At 55.5% G+C, this 17,117-nt stretch overlaps 1 long non-coding RNA gene across 1 annotated transcript; it reads left to right on the forward strand.

Moving 5' to 3' along the window:
- The first annotated feature begins 8,176 nt into the window (after nucleotides 1-8,176).
- LOC135278397 (uncharacterized) lies at nucleotides 8,177-9,547 on the forward strand. The gene is made up of 2 exons (XR_010345916.1): nucleotides 8,177-8,367; nucleotides 8,738-9,547. It is a non-coding gene; the product is annotated as an uncharacterized LOC135278397 (long non-coding RNA).
- Nucleotides 9,548-17,117: the final 7,570 nt, after the last annotated feature.

Raw genomic sequence — 17,117 nt, forward strand, 5'->3', positions numbered from 1 at the left:
GGCAGCACCCCTGAGTGCACACTGAACATCTGCAGCTGCACTGGGGCAGGGCAGAGCACAGGCTGCCCACAGGAGCCTTGCTGGGGCGTGGAGGCTCCCAGATGGGTTTTGGAGGCTGGGTGCCTCCAGCAGCAGCCCCAGCTCCCCTCTTCCCCTCTTTCCTGACACCCCACGGGTGTGAGGCTGGCTGCAGCCCCAGCTCTGCATTCCCGGGGGCTGGGCAGGCTGTGTGCCCCAGAACCACCCTGGGAACCGGGACACGCCAGCCTGGGGCTCCTCCAGAGGCTCCTGCTCTTCTCTCCCAGTACCATTGCAAAGGTAGAAACATCCACACGGAGTCACTGACATGAGTCATGTTTCAGTGCCATCTCATTGTTAGATACTGTACATGATATTTGTCAGCTCGTGCTGTGAACAGTCACTTACATAACCCTGGAGGGGTGTGTCAGGCTCCAGTGGTTTACGAGGTCCCTGCTTTGAATGGATTAAAGTGTGGTGCTCATTTCCATCAGCTCCAAACCTGCAGAGCTGCTCACACGTTGTATCCAGCTGAATGAGGTGCCTTTTGGGCAGGTGGCAGTGACACCTCTGAGAGGGCACGAGGCTCTGGCACTGCCATTGTCCTGCAGGATGCCCTGAGCCTGGCTGGGCACTCCCTGCCTCCCCCAAGGGTCACCAAAGCCACCACAAGTGTTTCAATCCCTCTGGTCGCTGCTGTATCTCAGCCTGGGTGTCTTTAGGATCTGCTTCTCCCCAGCTGCCCCCTGGGCTGGGGGGATGGTGCCAGCGGGACAGAAGAGTGCCAAGGAGTGGTGGGGGTACCCAGACCATGTGGGAAGTGAGGAGCAGCAAAGCACTGAGTCAGGAGCACCAACCCCATCAGCTGGCTGTGAAAGCCACTTAACTGGAACATAAACTTTCCTGATGAATCCAATACATTTCTCTCGGTGCCAAGTGACCATTAAGGGAACACGATCCAAAACCCACATTAGCCCATCCTGAGGGGGGGTGCCAGGGATGCCAGCCCAGTGTGTGGGAGCTGCAGCTGCTCCAGCTCGGGCACAGGAGCTGGTGGGGGGCAGAGCAGGTCCATCCTGTGGGAGCAGGGACTCTCCTCAGGACCAGCAGCCCCGGATGATGCCACAAGTCTGGGTGTGGGCAGCAGCCCTGCCCTGGCCCCAAACCCTGGCACCAGCACAGCCCCTGACTCTGCTGTGCCCACAGCATGATTAGTGATGCTGTGATGGCTCCTGCCTCTGTGTGAGGTGACAGAAGCTGTGGACAAACCCCTCCACAGCCTCTGGAGCAGCAGAGGGGAGCTGAGGAGCAGAGGGGAGCTGCTGGCACACCTGGGGCCCTGGTGGAGCACAGTCTGTGCCCGCTGCTGCTGTCACTGCTCCAGGCCTGCATTTATCCACAGCTCCCTCTCTGAATTGCCCGGGTTAAGGGATGTGAGGCTTCACAGGTACTTCACAGAGCTGGGTGAACACCTCTGGCATGGTGGCTGGTTGAGAGGCCCTGCAGCAGGGCAGGAGCTGGCACAGCTGTGCCCATCCCTGCCCTCGATGGCACCCGGTGCTGCCGTTCCCCGGGCGTGCAGCACGTCCCCAGCCAGGAAACACCGGGATTTTCCTTCCTGGGCTTGCACGGGGAGCCAGGGACCTGCGGGGCCGGGACCTGCCCCTGTGACACACTGAGCTCCCTGTGACACACTCGGATCACAGAGTGGGTGCAGGGCAGGCAGAGCTCCCTGTGACACACTGAGAGCAGTGTCCAGGGACAGGCAGAGCTCCCTGTGACACACTGAGAGCAGTGTCCAGGGACAGGCAGAGCTCCCTGTGACACACTGAGAGCACAGAGTGAGTGCAGGGCAGGCAGAGCTCCCTGTGACACACTGAGAGCACAGAGTGAGTGCAGGGCAGGCAGAGCTCCCTGTGACACACTCGGAGCAGTGTCCAGGGACAGGCAGAGCTCCCTGTGACACACTGAGAGCACAGTGCAGGGCAGGCAGAGCTCCCTGTGACACACTGAGAGCAGTGTCCAGGGACAGGCAGAGCTCCCTGTGACACACTGAGAGCACAGAGGGAGTGCAGGGCAGGCAGAGCTCCCTGTGACACACTGAGAGCACAGAGCAGGGCAGGCAGAGCTCCCTGTGACACACTGAGAGCACAGTGCAGGGCAGGCAGAGCTCCCTGTGACACACTGAGAGCAGTGTCCAGGGACAGGCAGAGCTCCCTGTGACACACTGAGAGCAGTGTCCAGGGACAGGCAGAGCTCCCTGTGACACACTGAGAGCACAGTGCAGGGCAGGCAGAGCTCCCTGTGACACACTGAGAGCACAGTGCAGGGCAGGCAGAGCTCCCTGTGACACACTGAGAGCACAGAGCAGGGCAGGCAGAGCTCCCTGTGACACACTGAGAGCAGTGTCCAGGGACAGGCAGAGCTCCCTGTGACACACTGAGAGCACAGTGCAGGGCAGGCAGAGCTCCCTGTGACACACTGAGAGCAGTGTCCAGGGACAGGCAGAGCTCCCTGTGACACACTGAGAGCACAGTGCAGGGCAGGCAGAGCTCCCTGTGACACACTGAGAGCACAGTGCAGGGACAGGCAGAGCTCCCTGTGACACACTGAGAGCACAGAGCAGGGCAGGCACAGCTCCCTGTGACACACTGAGAGCACAGTGCAGGGACAGGCAGAGCTCCCTGTGACACACTGAGAGCACAGTGCAGGGCAGGCAGAGCTCCCTGTGACACACTGAGAGCACAGTGCAGGGCAGGCAGAGCTCCCCGTGACACACTCGGAGCAGTGTCCAGGGACAGGCAGAGCTCCCTGTGACACACTGAGAGCACAGTGCAGGGCAGGCAGAGCTCCCTGTGACACACTGAGAGCACAGAGGGAGTGCAGGGCAGGCAGAGCTCCCTGTGACACACTGAGAGCAGTGTCCAGGGACAGGCAGAGCTCCCTGTGACACACTGAGAGCACAGAGCAGGGCAGGCAGAGCTCCCTGTGACACACTCGGAGCAGTGTCCAGGACAGGCAGAGCTCCCTGTGACACACTGAGAGCACAGAGCAGGGCAGGCAGAGCTCCCTGTGACACACTCGGAGCAGTGTCCAGGACAGGCAGAGCTCCCCCGCAGCCCAGCACTGCCCCTGCAGCATGGCCGGGGCTCAGAGCAGCCACAACACAGTGGGGTCTGCCCTGGCAAGCACAGTCTGACTGTCCCATGGTCCCGGCCATTGGCCTTGGGGCTGGTGTTGGAAAGGGTATAAATAGTGATACAAGTGTGAGCCCTCTTTTCAAAGCCACTTAAAAGAGTTTTTTAAAAAGTTAACAGCCAAAACACCAAACAAGCCCTAAAGGTATTTCTTTAGCAGGAACTTGACAGAAGCAGAGCTGATGGAGGGCAATCCACTGTCTTTCCACCTACTTAATCAAAAACAGGACACTGCAGGAAATTATCATACTACTTAATTTCAGTAAAAAGCTTTTCAATGAAAAGATTAAACATGCCTTTAATGTGTGAAGATATGTGCAGGTTATAATTACTCTTGACCTCACCTCATCAGCAGTATTTAATTGATGTCAAGGTCTTTATCTGCCTGTGCAAGTTAATCAGCATCCCTGGGTCTCCAAAGACTGCATTTATGACCTCCTAAGGAAGGAGGACCCTTGCTGGGTTTATTTGTCTCTTGGTTTTTCTCCCTTCCCTTCCACACATCTCTCTCTGCTGGGCAGTCACTGCCTGTGGCTTGAGCTCCATCTCTGAAACGGCTGCTCCTGCACCTCCTGCTCCCCAGACATTGCAGCAGGCTCCCTTTTCCTGGAAATGTGATTTCTCTTCAGGAGAGAGCTGCTCCCGAGTGGGCTGTGGGGTCTGGGCTGAGCCCTGCTGCCCCTGGCCTGGCACAGCAGCGAGGGGCTGGCACAGCCTCGTGCTTTCCTGGAGATGCCCGTTCCAGGGCTTGTAAACCCTCCGGGAGCCGGGCAGCGCGGGAGGGCGCGGTGTGCTCCATGGCAGTGCCCATATTTACCTGCGGCGTTAGCTGATATCAGGGTGTTTCCCTGCTGGCCAGCACGGAGCTGCTGCAGGGCCCGGGCTGCTCCCGGAGCCAGGGAGGGCACATCCACCCTGGGATCTGCCAGGGAGCTGGGAGCGCACAGACGCTCCTGCCCAGACCTCGGGAAGGAATAATTGTGGGCAAACCTTTCTCAAATGAAGCAGATGACCTGTTTATACCAGAATCAAACAGTGCAGGACCAGGGCACATCCCCGCCTGCACCGATGTGCCTTTACCATAAAACCTGCTCTGGAGAAGCCCCAAAGGCAGCAGTGCAACGTTTCCCTTGGCTGAGAGCAGGGAGCTCAGCTCTGATGGAGCCCCCAGAGCTGGGGGGACACCCCAGGACGTTGGATGCTACCTTGGGGTCCCCATGTCCATCCCAGGTGTGTTGAGCCCCACCCAGGGGATGTCTGGCAGAGACTGGGGAGGACAGTGTGTCCCTCTGCAGCTCCTTCCCCTCCCAGTGCTGACACACGGCTGTGGAGACAGCACCCTGGGGTAATTCCACAGTGAGGTCAGGATTCCAAGGTTTCTGAAATTACAAAGCAACTTCTCCATGGTGTCTTTCACGGTGTTAAGCTGATTAGTACCATTTAAAAAGAAAAAAAAGTAGCTTAATTTTATGTCTTTGCAAAGCTTCTTTGACAAATGCATTGAGGATAAGAATCCCTCTTCCCACGGGAGCTGAAACCATTAGGGGAGATTTGCTGCCAGAGCCAGTTCCCTACAACCACTGTGTGTTCTGCACTTGTTATTTATAAAAACTCAGGGAAAATATGTCAGAGCTGTGAGGAGCTGAGGAAAGGAGACGTCAAAGCAGCTCTGTGTCACCTTCATGGACACAAACCCGCTGCTGGTTTAGGCAAGTCCCACTTAGCACAACTGAAGGGTTTGTGTCTCTCCTGCTTAGAAACCTCCTGGATTCTGCTGATCTCCAGCTGGACTTCATGAGAAGCAGCAGCTGTGCCAGGAAAACTCGTGGGCTGGAATCAAGCCTTGCTGCTGGGTTTCATATGCCAGGAGCAGCCCCTGCACTCCCCGGGCTGGGCTGGGCATGGCGCTGGCAGCTCCCAGCCCTTCCCGGCCCCTGGCATCTCTGACCTCGGCTCTCCTGGGGCTGGCAGAGCCCGGCACAGGAGGGCTCGGGCTGGGGGCCTGGCAGGGGCTGTGGGCAGCAGGTCCCGAGGCAGCAGAGGGAGGAAAGCCCGGCAGCGTGGGGAGCCGAGGCAGAGGAAGCGCTTGTGTGCAGGCAGAACCTGCAGCGCGGCAGGATGAGCACCCCCGAACGAGGTGGGTGGGACGGGCTGAGAGAGGAGTCGTGATGTTTGGGAGTGCAGATCGGAGCTCTAGCAGCACACCCAGCAAACAGCCACCCGATGTGAAAGCAAATCCACTGGGACGGAGCAGGGTAAATGCCACATTCTCTGAGAGCCTCGGCAGGGTAAGGGAGAGGCTCTGGCATCATGGGCTGTTCACGTGTGTCAGTAACAAGAAGTCACACTAAAATCATGAGGTGTTTTATTTTTGGAAAGATGATGTATTGCTCCTCCTGATCTTAACAATTTCCTAATCCCACCGAAAGAATGATGGTCTCGTGATGCGAGCTCCTAAACAATGTCTCACAAACCAATTAACAAATACACGACAAAGCATGGTTTTGTGTGGAGGGGTTTCACTCCCTGTGGGAATGGTGATGCATCCCTTGGCTTCCAGTGCCGCAGGTACAGCGAGTGCCTGCTGCCTCTGCCCACCACTCACAGATGCTCAGCAAAGCTGGGTTGCTGTTTCTGAGGGGCCCGTGCCTCCCAAGGCTGATCTGTCTTGTGCAGTGAGGGACTTGTGGGAACCATGGGTTGTTTTGCAAGTGCCACTTGCACTCTTGCTCCCCTCAGAACGTCAGGGGCAGCCCAGGAGCTGCTGGGCAGTTCGAGGCAGTTCAAAGTGTGGGCAGAGAATGGCATCTGTCACTACTCCATGGAGCTGGTCTCACCTGACTCGGATTTTCACTGTGTTGAGCACAGTGGGGTGCTCCCTTCCTCTTGCTCTGTACCAAATGTCCCAGGGGTAGGTGTGATGGCACTGGGGACCTGGGTGAATCCCCAGGGTGAGCCCTGAGCAGCCCTCGTGGAGCCTCCGAGAGCTGGCACTGCAGAGCTGGGCAGAGACAGGGGCTCTGAGGGACAGGGCTGGCACTGCAGGGCTGGGCAGGGCTGGCACTGCAGAGCTGGGCAGGGACAGGGGCTCTGAGGGACAGGGCTGGCACTGCAGGGCTGGGCAGGGCTGGCACTGCAGAGCTGGGCAGGGACAGGGGCTCCAAGGGATGGGCACAGCTGAGGCGAGTTTGTCCCCGTCACAGGCTGCCCGTGAGCCATGCTGCAGGGGAGCCAGGCCTGGCTCGGTGGGTGGCACACTGGCTCTGTGGCACACTGGCTCTGCGTGGGGCAGAGAGGGCTCCAGCAGAGCCCGGTCAGAGCACCACTGGGATGGGTATCCAGTATCTACAAAGAACGAGAAGGGGATGAATGAAAATAACAATTTAAATAGAAATAAAGATTACTGCTAACAATTTTGCTGCAAAGCAGCCTTTCTGTTCCCCTGCATTCCCCCCGAAGGAGGGACCCGAGCCGCCGGCATCTCCATGGTGACAGCGCGGCGCAGGCTCCGCACGGGCTGGGCTCGGGTGGCACGGGGCTCCGAGAGGGGGCCAGCGCCCGCAAGGAGCCCGGGCACAGACGGGGCTCCCTTCCCAAGGGCTGCCCCAGCACCAGCGAGGCTCAGTGCCGCCCCAGGTGTGCGAGGGCAGAGGTGGCTTTGGCCTCGGTGGCGGCACAGCGATGGTGGGTGCCACAGTGACACTGCCCTGCCGCGGCCACGGCCCCTCCTGGCACCCAGAGCGCCCATGAGCGCTGCAGCCTCCTTCACACCTATTTTTAAGTCGGTGATATTGTCTGCGCAGCGGCTAAATATAAAGTCTTGCAGCGCGCGGTGAGTCAGGCTTGGCGGAGAGCCGCGGCGAGGCAGCAGCGGCCGCACACGTGCTGGGGGGACAGCAGTGCCCGGCCCAGCCCTGCCCGCCGCGTCCCGCACGGACCGCGGGGATGGGCAGGGCGGCTCCGACGGGTCCCGGCGGCACCGAGCGGCTGCCGGTGGCTCTGCGGGCCCCGGGCACTGCCAGCTCGGCTCAGCGCTGTGCCGGCAGCTGCCCTGTCCCCACGGCCCTGCTGCCCCTCGCCCGGCCCCGCTCCCGCTGCTTCCCTGCATCCATCAAAGCGCCTTCCTCCCCGAGTCCCTGGGTGGAGCCGGGACAGCCCGGGGGTGCCGGCCCCGGGGGGATCCGGGCCAGGACAGGGGCACGGTGCCCGCGGATCCATGGCAGAGTGTCCCTGGTGTCACCCCAGCCCAGCGCGGGCAGTGACTCCTGCAGGGGTTCTGCCCACGGCAGCATCCCAGGGCGGTGAGAGACACACAAAACAGACACAGAACGCCCTTCCCTGGCCGCCCTCCTGCCGTTTACGGTGCAGTTCTCAGCGTGAAGGAATTAAGTGCCATCGGCTCGTGGGACCGGGGGAGAACCCCCGTTTTGGAGCTGCGGTTTGTTTTGGGGAGCCGGGCTGCCCCCGCGCCGTGGGAGCCGTGCGGGGTCCGGGCAGGGGGAGTCACGGCCCGGGGTCACCCCAAGGCGCGCCGGGGCCCGGCCCTGCCCGCTCCCCCCGGCGGCAGCAGGGGGCGCCCGCGGCCCCGGAACCGGGAACCGGGAGAGGGCGGGGCGGGAACGGGAACGGGAACGGGAACGGGATGGGAATGGGAACGGGAACGGGATGGGAGCGGGAACGGGAACGGGAACGGGAACGGGATGGGAACGGGAACGGGAACGGGAACGGGAACGGGAACGGGAACGGGATGGGAGCGGGAACGGGAGCGGGAACGGGATGGGAACGGGAACGGGAACGGGAACGGGATGGGAACGGGAACGGGAACGGGATGGGAGCGGGAACGGGATGGGAACGGGAACGGGAGCGGGAGGGGAGCGGGATGGGAGCGGGAGCGGGACGGGAGCGAGATGGGAGCGGGATGGGATGGGAGCGAGATGGGAACGGGAACGGGAACAGGAGCGGGATGGGAACGGATCGGAATGAAACAAGGATGGTGCTCGGGGTGGGGGGGATGCTCCTGGGGGTCCCACGCGCGGCGGGACAGGGACAGTGGGGCTGGGGACAGTGCAGCGGGTCCGGTCAGAGCCATCTGTCCCTGCCATCACCGCCTGTGCTGCCTGAGCCCCCACCCGGAGGCGTCAGGAGAAAACAAGTGAGACCTCTGAGGCCATTCCAGTGCCTTTAGAGCCCCCTCCAGGACAGCTGGAGAGGGACTGGGGACAAGGGATGGAAGGACAGGACACAGGGAATGGCTCCACTGCCAGAGGGCAGGGCTGGATGGGAGATTGGGAATGAGGAATTGTTCCCTGTGAGGGTGGGCAGGGTGCCCAGAGCAGCTGTGGCTGCCCCTGGATCCCTGGCAGTGCCCAAGGCCAGGCTGGACAGGGCTTAGAGCAACTTGGGATAGTGGAAGGTGTCCCTGCCATGGCAAGGGTGGGACTGGGTGAATTTTAAGGCCCCTTGCAACACAAACCAGTCTGGCATTCGGGTATTCCTGGATCTCAGTGTCTTTTCTGCCTCAGTACCTCGAGGATTTGTAGCTGGTTCAGTCGTGCTCTCTCCCCTCCTGGCCCAGGATGTGATTCATCACATCTTGCACAAGATGGAGCTGGGCTGACGAGCCCTGCCCGCCAGGATGGCTGTTCAGGGCCTTATCTCTGCAATAAAGAGCACGAGACACTGAGCTCTGCACCTTCCAGCAACGGCTGCCACCTCTGCTGTGCTAGCCCAGGTACCCTGGGCTGCACTTCTGCTTGCTGTGGGCTCTGAGTTTACACTCAAGGAATCCAAACCCAGAAGAAATCACTGAAGGTTTCCAGTGTGACCCTCTGCATACCATGAACTGCAGCACCGCTGCAGTGCCTCCCTGCCCTCCTGCAGCAGCTCCTGCAGGGAACAGCTCTCGGGTGTCACACACCCAGGAGGGCAGGAGGCTCCTTCCCGTGCTCAGGAAACTGCTCTGTGCTGGATTATCCTGGCTGCTCTCATTTGTCCCACTCTGGAGCTCCAGCCTGCCCTCACTGTGTCCCAGCTCACACCTGTGTGCCAGGGCAGGCAGGCACAAAGCCTCTCATTTCTCCTGACAGGCATAAGCTGTAATCTAATTACTGTCACGATCTTTCTGTTAAACCCAGCAGGTTAAGCTCCTTAGTTCAGGGTGTTGAATGCTGTTTAAAACCGGACCCTCATTTTTGATTCTCTGACTACCAGTTCTGAGTGAGGAGCAGCAGCTTGTTTGCGGGGTCTTGTTCTTTTCATTTTTAAATATAACTGAATCTAAAACCCATTCCCGACTCAAATTAAAGGCAGAGATTTTATAACACAAACAAAAATACGCTCATGGTGTTGCTGTGCTAAAAACGTTCAGAGGCTGCACGTAGGCTGCTTGTGCTGCCCTGCCAGGGAGCACCACACCAGCCACCCTCACGCCGAGGGTCCACCCCACAGGCAGCCAGGAGCTGCTGATCCTCTGGGTCCCTTCCAGCTCGGGATTCTCCACAATTCCCTGGCATCACTGCATCTAACACAGCTTTTTGTGCTCAGCAGCAGCACAGGGGAATTGAAGCAATTAGTGCCACCATAGGTGGCTCTGGAGCCCTTCTGCATTTGGAGGAAATAATCTGCATTTATTCCCTGCTTAAGAAAGTAATGCAACCTCTGGCTTGCTTTCCTAGTGATTATTTTTCCGCTTGGTTCTGTGCTAATGAACAAAGCTCTGGCTCCTCGGAGCAGGCAGAACCCGGCCCACCCATTTATCTCTCCTACAGCAGCCAAATGGCATTTGCTGTCTCGAGCAGGAAATGAGCAATTAAAAGGCAACAGGAGGTTATTTTTTTATTTCCCTCTCTCCCCTCCAGAATAATAAACATCCCCAAGTGAATGTGCCGTGTGCGCCGATTACTTGGGCAGCTTGATGTGAGGCAAATCGTTCTTAAATAGGATGGCAATAAATGTGTCTGTCACAATTCGGAAAATCCCATTAGTTTTTCAAAATAACTGGCTTTACATCTCTTACAGAGCACAGGGTAAGCAAAAACCTTTCAAACTAATCAATAAGAAGCAAAATAAATTAATTTTCCCAGACTGCTTCAACATGAAGGGACACGGCAGTGTAGATGTGTGCCGTGTGTGGCTCAGGCAGGCTGGAGCTGACTCCGTTATTGCAGCGCTCACCTCATTCACTCCAGCTGCTCAAAGCTCCTGTCAAAAGCACTCAGCTGAAAAGACTGAACTTATTTGGCTTGGAAAGGGCAGTGGCACAACGGAGGCCGCTTTCAGTAAAATGTCACGGCCTTGGCAGCCCCTCTGGAGGGGCAGGGGCTCCATGTAGGAAGCAAGCCTCAAGCAGAAAGGCAGAGCCGGGTAACAGCTCTGCTGCTCGGTGTTATCTCTCCTGGCACACGGCCTGGGGCTGCTGGAGACCCAGGGGCTGCTCCTGCTGCTGCTGTCAGCGAGGTCTCTGTGCCCAGGGAGGGTCCTGGCCCTGGGCTGCCACAGGGTACCCTGGGCAGGGCCATCCCGAGGGGCATCCCGGGCAGGGCCATCCTGAGGGGCATCCCAGGGCAGGAACATCCCAAGGGGCATCCAGGGCAGGAACATCCCAAGGGGCATCCAGGGCAGGGACATCCAACAGGGCATCCCAGGGCACGGACATGCAAGGGATGTCCCTGCCCTGGGGTGCCCCTCGGGATGGCCCTGCCTGGAAAGCCCTGTGGCATGGCCATGCCCTGGGATGCCCCTTGGCATGTCCCTGCCTGGGGTACCCCATGGCATGGCCGTGCCATGCCGTGCCTTGGGCTGTCCTCCCCGAGCTCCCAAAGGTGGGCAGGGGAGCAGCTCTTCCCTGGCAGGGGCACAGGTTGCCCAGAGGAGCTGTGGCTGCCCCATCCCTGCCATTGGAATGCATTAACATGAGCACTAACAAAAAAGAGATTCATCATATCTAATAGATCATTGTTTAAAACGATATGAATAAAATTACAACTTTTCACAGAGCAAGTTACTCAAATACAATACTGAAATGTCAGCTCGAGCATTAATTAATAGATATTCATGTATTAACCAATCCAAGTGCTTTCCAGCTGGGTTCCAGACAGCAGTTCTGTTGTTTGTTTCGGCTGCAGGAGCTGAAATCCCCCTCTCTGTCCCCAAAGCCACTGCCCTGCCCTGGCGCAGCCAGAGCTGCAGCCCTGCCTAATGGCAGGGAGGGAGGGCAGGAAAGCCTGTCAAACAGGATTATTCACAGAAAAACCCAGCTAAGTGGATTTCAAATTGCAACCTGTCACTGCCTTCTGCAAGTCATTTAGGAAGAGCTGGAAACTGGAATAACAATTTTAGCAGGAACAGAAAACCTAAGAAAGAAAGAAAAAGAGGATTTGTGGGAGGAGGCAGCCAGCCTGGCTGTGGGCTGAACTGTGGGTGGTGGGCTCAGGTCACACAGTCCCTGGGCAGCAAGGTGGGGGGGAATGATGCCTGTAATTCCCAGGGCAGAATAGCAAAAACTGTAGAGAATACAGAATTTTAGATCTATTTTAATGTGGAATAGTTGTATTCTTATTAAAGACAAATGTATGGATAGCATGTATTACATACAAAAACCACAATCTATATTTACATATTTAAATATATACTCAAAATTTGTGTATGTAAATATACAGTAGCATGGTTTATATTTTTATATACATGTAGATAGATGTGACTTCCTTAAACTCAGTTGTTGCTGTGCCAGGAGAAATAGTGGTTTGGGCCAGGATCAGCTCTGGGCCAGGATCAGCTCTGGGCCAGGATTATCTCCCAGGCCAGGACCAGCTCCCAGGCCAGGATCAGCTCTGGGCCAGGACCAGCTCCCAGGCCAGGATCAGCTCTGGGCCAGGACCAGCTCCCAGGGCAGGATCAGCTCTGGGCCAGGACCAGCTCCCAGGGCAGGATCAGCTCTGGGCCAGGATCAGCTCCCAGGGCAGGATCAGCTCCCAGGGCAGGATCAGCTTTGGGCCAGGATCAGCTCTGGGCCACGATCAGCTCTGGGCCAGGACCAGCTCCCAGGCCAGGACCAGCTCCCAGGCCGGGATCAGGTCTCATTTTTACTGCTCAGCCCTAAGTGGTCAGTTCCACTCCCTGAGCGTGCTGTGGGCACAGTGGACAGTGTCCCCTCTGTCCTCTGAAACGTCCCTTTGTCATTAACGGAATTCAGTGGATGCCTCAGCTGCTCCCTTACATTCTCATCCCTGAACTATGAAGCAGCAGTGGTTATCTGCTGAATTAAGTAGTTCAGCTAAAAGAATCCCATATATTGTTTCCAGTCAATGGGCACTATGAATAGATTTTATGTAAAATTACTGGGAATGCATAAGCCATTTTGCCTAATGTTATGGAATTTCTTCTCCCAAGCCCTGTGTGAAATGTAATTCATGTTCAGATACTGACAACTGAATCATATTCAGCATTCATATATAGTGCTTTATATATGCAAACTGCCATAAAACATTAATTAAGCAATAGATTTCCTAATGCTGAGAAAGTGTACTCACACCAGGCTCGGTGAGTTAAATGTTTAAATACTGTCAACGCTTAAACACTATTTACAGAGCTTCATTGTGCTGTGGGCTCAGTCATTGGCAGAGCTGTAACAGTCAGTGGCTTCTCCATACGGTAAGTAGGAGTAGGAATGGTGGCTTGGTCTTTATCTACACCAAACTTTACTTTGAAATTGTACTTTTGCTACCAGCGTGCTATTTTAGAAGTGAAGTAGCTGTAGTAAGAACACAGGCTGTCTGTTTGCAGACTCCTGGTACAGCTACAGCACAGAGGCAGCACTACCATTTACTGAGGGTTTTAATGTTCCAGGTGACTTTGGCTCCTTTTTCCCAATCCCTGCTACCAAAGCCACAGGGCCCATCCAGCACAGTGCGGGACATCCTCTCACACAGCTGAGTGCCCGTGGGGTGTCCCAAGGCCCCCAGCTGGCTCCTCCCTGAGGTGGGTGCAGGGTCTGGAGCTCGGTGTTCCCCTGGCATGGCGGAAGGACACTCAGTGTGATTTAAGTCGTGTGGTTTCGTTGGGTGGCTACTGATTCATGCTGTTCATCGGTCAGGAAATGGTGAGATTTGGCTGCAGCTGCCAAAGCTGAGTCAGCACCACACCTTGTAGAACGTCCCAGCTCTGCCACTGCCTGGAGTGGCAGGAAAGGCCCTGGGTGCCACTCGAGGGTGACTCACGCTCAGGGGTATTTCTAGCTGCCAGGGGCTGCCACGGGTGTGAACCTGGCACACACAGCACAGCCCACACCCCGTGCCAAGCCTTGCCAGCCTGCTGGAAGCTTGGCAGGAGCAGCAGCAGCCCCCTCCCCAAAGGACGGGACCCTCCCTGCTCAGCCCCAAGCCCTTTCATAGGAGTCTGCCATCAGGAAGCCTAACAGGAGCTTGAAAATCATGATTTCAGCAATGAGTGCAGACTGAGCTCACGGCACAGAGAACTGACACATTCCTTCCAGATCCCAGGAATCATGGGATCCCAAACCTCTTCCTAACACTTCTCCAGGCTGTGCAGAACCCAAACTCTTCTTGCTTTAGGCACCCTGCACTACAGGGTTGGGTGCTTTGATTTAAACAGTCAACAATAAAAAGACTTTTTAATTGATTAGTCACTGCAGCCATGAGTGCCACAGAGCTTACTTTCTTGTTCCATGAGTGTATTTGTTTATATTTGCAGAAGGATTCAATCTGATGTAAACTATGAAATATGTTGTTTACTGAACAAAGATAGGTTCCAAGGCTCTTGTTAACACTGAAATCAAACCCGACTCTTAGATATCTATTTGCATTAGTCAGTCAACCTCAGAGCCCACAGCCCTGCCTGAACACTACAGCACTTCATCAAACTGGGAAAACACCTAGAAGATAAATAACCTGTTTAAAAACTTCTGATGTGTCAATAGTTTGCCATGAAACTGGAAGACATACCAGAGCTTTGTCTGTGGTTTGTATTTGTATTAGTGCCTTGAAAACCAGAGTGTAAACCCAAAATTTGCTGATGCTATCAAGTTTGCTGTCAGCACTCTGGAGAACAGAATTAGAATTGTCAGTGATTTTGATAAAGTGGTTTTTGACAGGCATTTGTGCCTGGATGCCATCTGTGACGGTGCATCGAGTTTTAGCTTCAGTTCACCACTACCCAGAGAGGATCTGCTGCCAGGGGAAGCAGCCTACAGGCTCGGCTGCTGGGGAAACCCAGGCAAAAATCCTTCAAGGGGGAAAACTGAAACTCTGGCCCTCCTGACATTTTGTCTTGCCAACAGTGTTAAAATGCCACATCTGTCTCAGTGATACTGAGAGAGCCTCAAAGTTCATCTCTGCTTGAGCAGTCAAGAATAAAATGAAGGGCAGTGTTAGCAGGATTAATGGGAACAGCTCCTAGGTTCAGGGATCTTGTTGGCTGTTTGCAAGTGGGACAAACCAGTTGAATTCAATTCTGTCCTGGGAAATATGCTTATTGCAAATAAAGTGCCTTGTGTTTCCTGCCCCACTTACTACGACCAGCTCCTGATTCCACACTGATGTGCTCCCACCCAGCCAGGACTGCCGGGTCAGTCTCCATCCAGCCGACCTGCAGGACCTGTCTCTGGGAGCCTGTTTAATTCACAGGTCCCTCAGCCTGTGAAGTGAGTGAGGGAGCACAAACAGAACCAGCTCGTGTTTGAAGTTGGTTTTACCCTGGTTTTCTGGTACGTGACAAGACAACGCTTCTCCCATGACAGGACAGGTCTGGTGTGTTTTGCTGGGGGCAGTTCAGTGCCACCAGGGAGGTCACTACACTGGGGGACAGCAGTGTCCTCTTAGTGGAACTATTGACACCAAGATGCAGTACACAGGAATGGAAATGCACCTCCGTGCAGGGACTGTTGATATTTCACATTCACTGTGCACTGTGGTCTGCAGAAAGGCCCCCAGGAACCCGAGCAGTGTGTTCATTCCACAGTGCGAGGAGCCTGCAGGGACACAGCCCTGTGTCCTGACAGCCTGTGACAACAACCAGCCCTCAGCCAAACCCTCCAAGGGTCCCATCAGCATTCCTGACTGCCCTGCCCCAGTATCAAAGGAGGCTCACAGACCAAGTGGTATCAGCACCACCGGCTTATCGGCTCGCTCTCAGAGCCCATCAGTCAGTGTGCTGCTTGCTGGGTGGGGTTATCTGCAGGGCCACGTGTTGCAAGACTCCTTTGCTCCACGTTCACCTTGATCCAGCCCAGCAGCTGCAGGCCTGCAAGATGAAACACTCCTTAGGCTGGTGACACAATCAGTGGCCAGTCACAATAATCCCTTCAGCCTTGACCAGCCAGAAACAGCAGCAGCCCCTGTAAAACAATCAGAAAACACGGCTTTGTGTTTAAGGATTGCGTGAGATTTGGAGGCTATTGAGGCTGCAAACTACTGACATCAGACTGAGCCTAACATGGGTCTCAAAAAATCCTTCTCTCCTTCATTGACATGTTTACCCCTAAATTACTTTAAAATGCTCAAATACAATCAATATTTACAGCTGAATGCTTTCAAGGCCCCAAGGCAGCAGAACTCTGCTGGGTTCTGCAGGAGCTGTTCTGTGCACTATACAGAGCACAGCCCACATCCCAAAACTGAAACAATGCCATCCTTCCCAAAATCTGGTCTTTGGTATCCTTCTGAGCTGGCTGAGGAGTGGGAAAATTCCCCAGACCTCGCTACCTACCCAGAGCCCCAGCAGAGCTGCACAGCACCGACCCTGGCAAAGGCAGATTGCCAGAGCAGCTCCTGACACGCAGGGAAACCCATGGCCAGGGGACCCTGCTGCTGCTTTGGGACCCCTGAGCTCTCCCAGCTCACCCCAAGATCCCAGCTGGAAGCACTCCTTCCCCCTGCCCTGACAGAAGACTGTCAGTGAGAGTCTTTGCTCCTGCCCAGGAGACTGAGGAATTAAACAAACTCAAGAGTGAAACCCCAAACGATAATTATGTGCTGTACCAGAGCACTCCCAGCAGCAGTGAAGGCTGCAATGTGACACAGTGCCACGGGGCAGTGAAGGAAAGGCATTTTTCTCCAGAAGGGCTTTTGCTGCAGACAGGAAGTTTGCTTTTTGAATTAGTCACCAGTTTCACTCCAGGCTGATTACACCAGTTTCATTACCATACAATAGCACTGTTTCCATGCAAGTGCTATCAAGATCACATTTATGGTTCCAAAAGTTGTTTCACCACACCTACACAGAACCTGAGAGCTGCACACAGGAACACAGAACTGCTCTCCCTGTTCTGCATGCTCACCCAAAGCCCAAAACCTCTCAGGTAAATGCTCCTGGGGTAAATAGTTGACAACAAATAACGAACACAGGAAGAGACCTGAACTTTGACAATTGTGCGTATTTTGAATATAAATATAATGTCTAGGAGTGGGATATAAGCATGCCATGGAGCATGTTCTTTATAAAGGACCATGAAGTGGCATTATGACACCAATTCAAGGGAAACATCTGATAAGTTCTGGCAGCACAGGCTACTTTAGCAATAGTGATAAGATCTCTGGCAGGACTTTTGATGGAAATAATGATCGCTTTTCTCAGTGTATGTGTGTCACTTTTTCTTTTTTTTTTTTTGTTGTGTGGTTTTTTGTTTTTTTTAAATACTTTATTTACACCCACGAGCAGCTGTGATTATTTCTTGAAGAAGTGCAGGTTTGGTATTTTGCATTTGAGGATCTTTTGGCAGAGGAAAGTCCCCAGGGGCTCTCCTTCCCAGGCAGGCAGGACAGGGTGCCTGCACAGCCAGTGCTGCTCAGGAGGGCTGTGCTGCAGGGCTGAGCCAGGCACAGCCAGCTCAGCCCAGTGCCAAGCCCTGCCTGGGTCCCCCCCAGCCCGTGCCCCGGGGGCTCTGCCACC

This window comes from Passer domesticus, chromosome 11, assembly GCF_036417665.1.
Source record: "Passer domesticus isolate bPasDom1 chromosome 11, bPasDom1.hap1, whole genome shotgun sequence".
Classification (NCBI taxonomy): Eukaryota; Metazoa; Chordata; class Aves; order Passeriformes; family Passeridae; genus Passer; species Passer domesticus.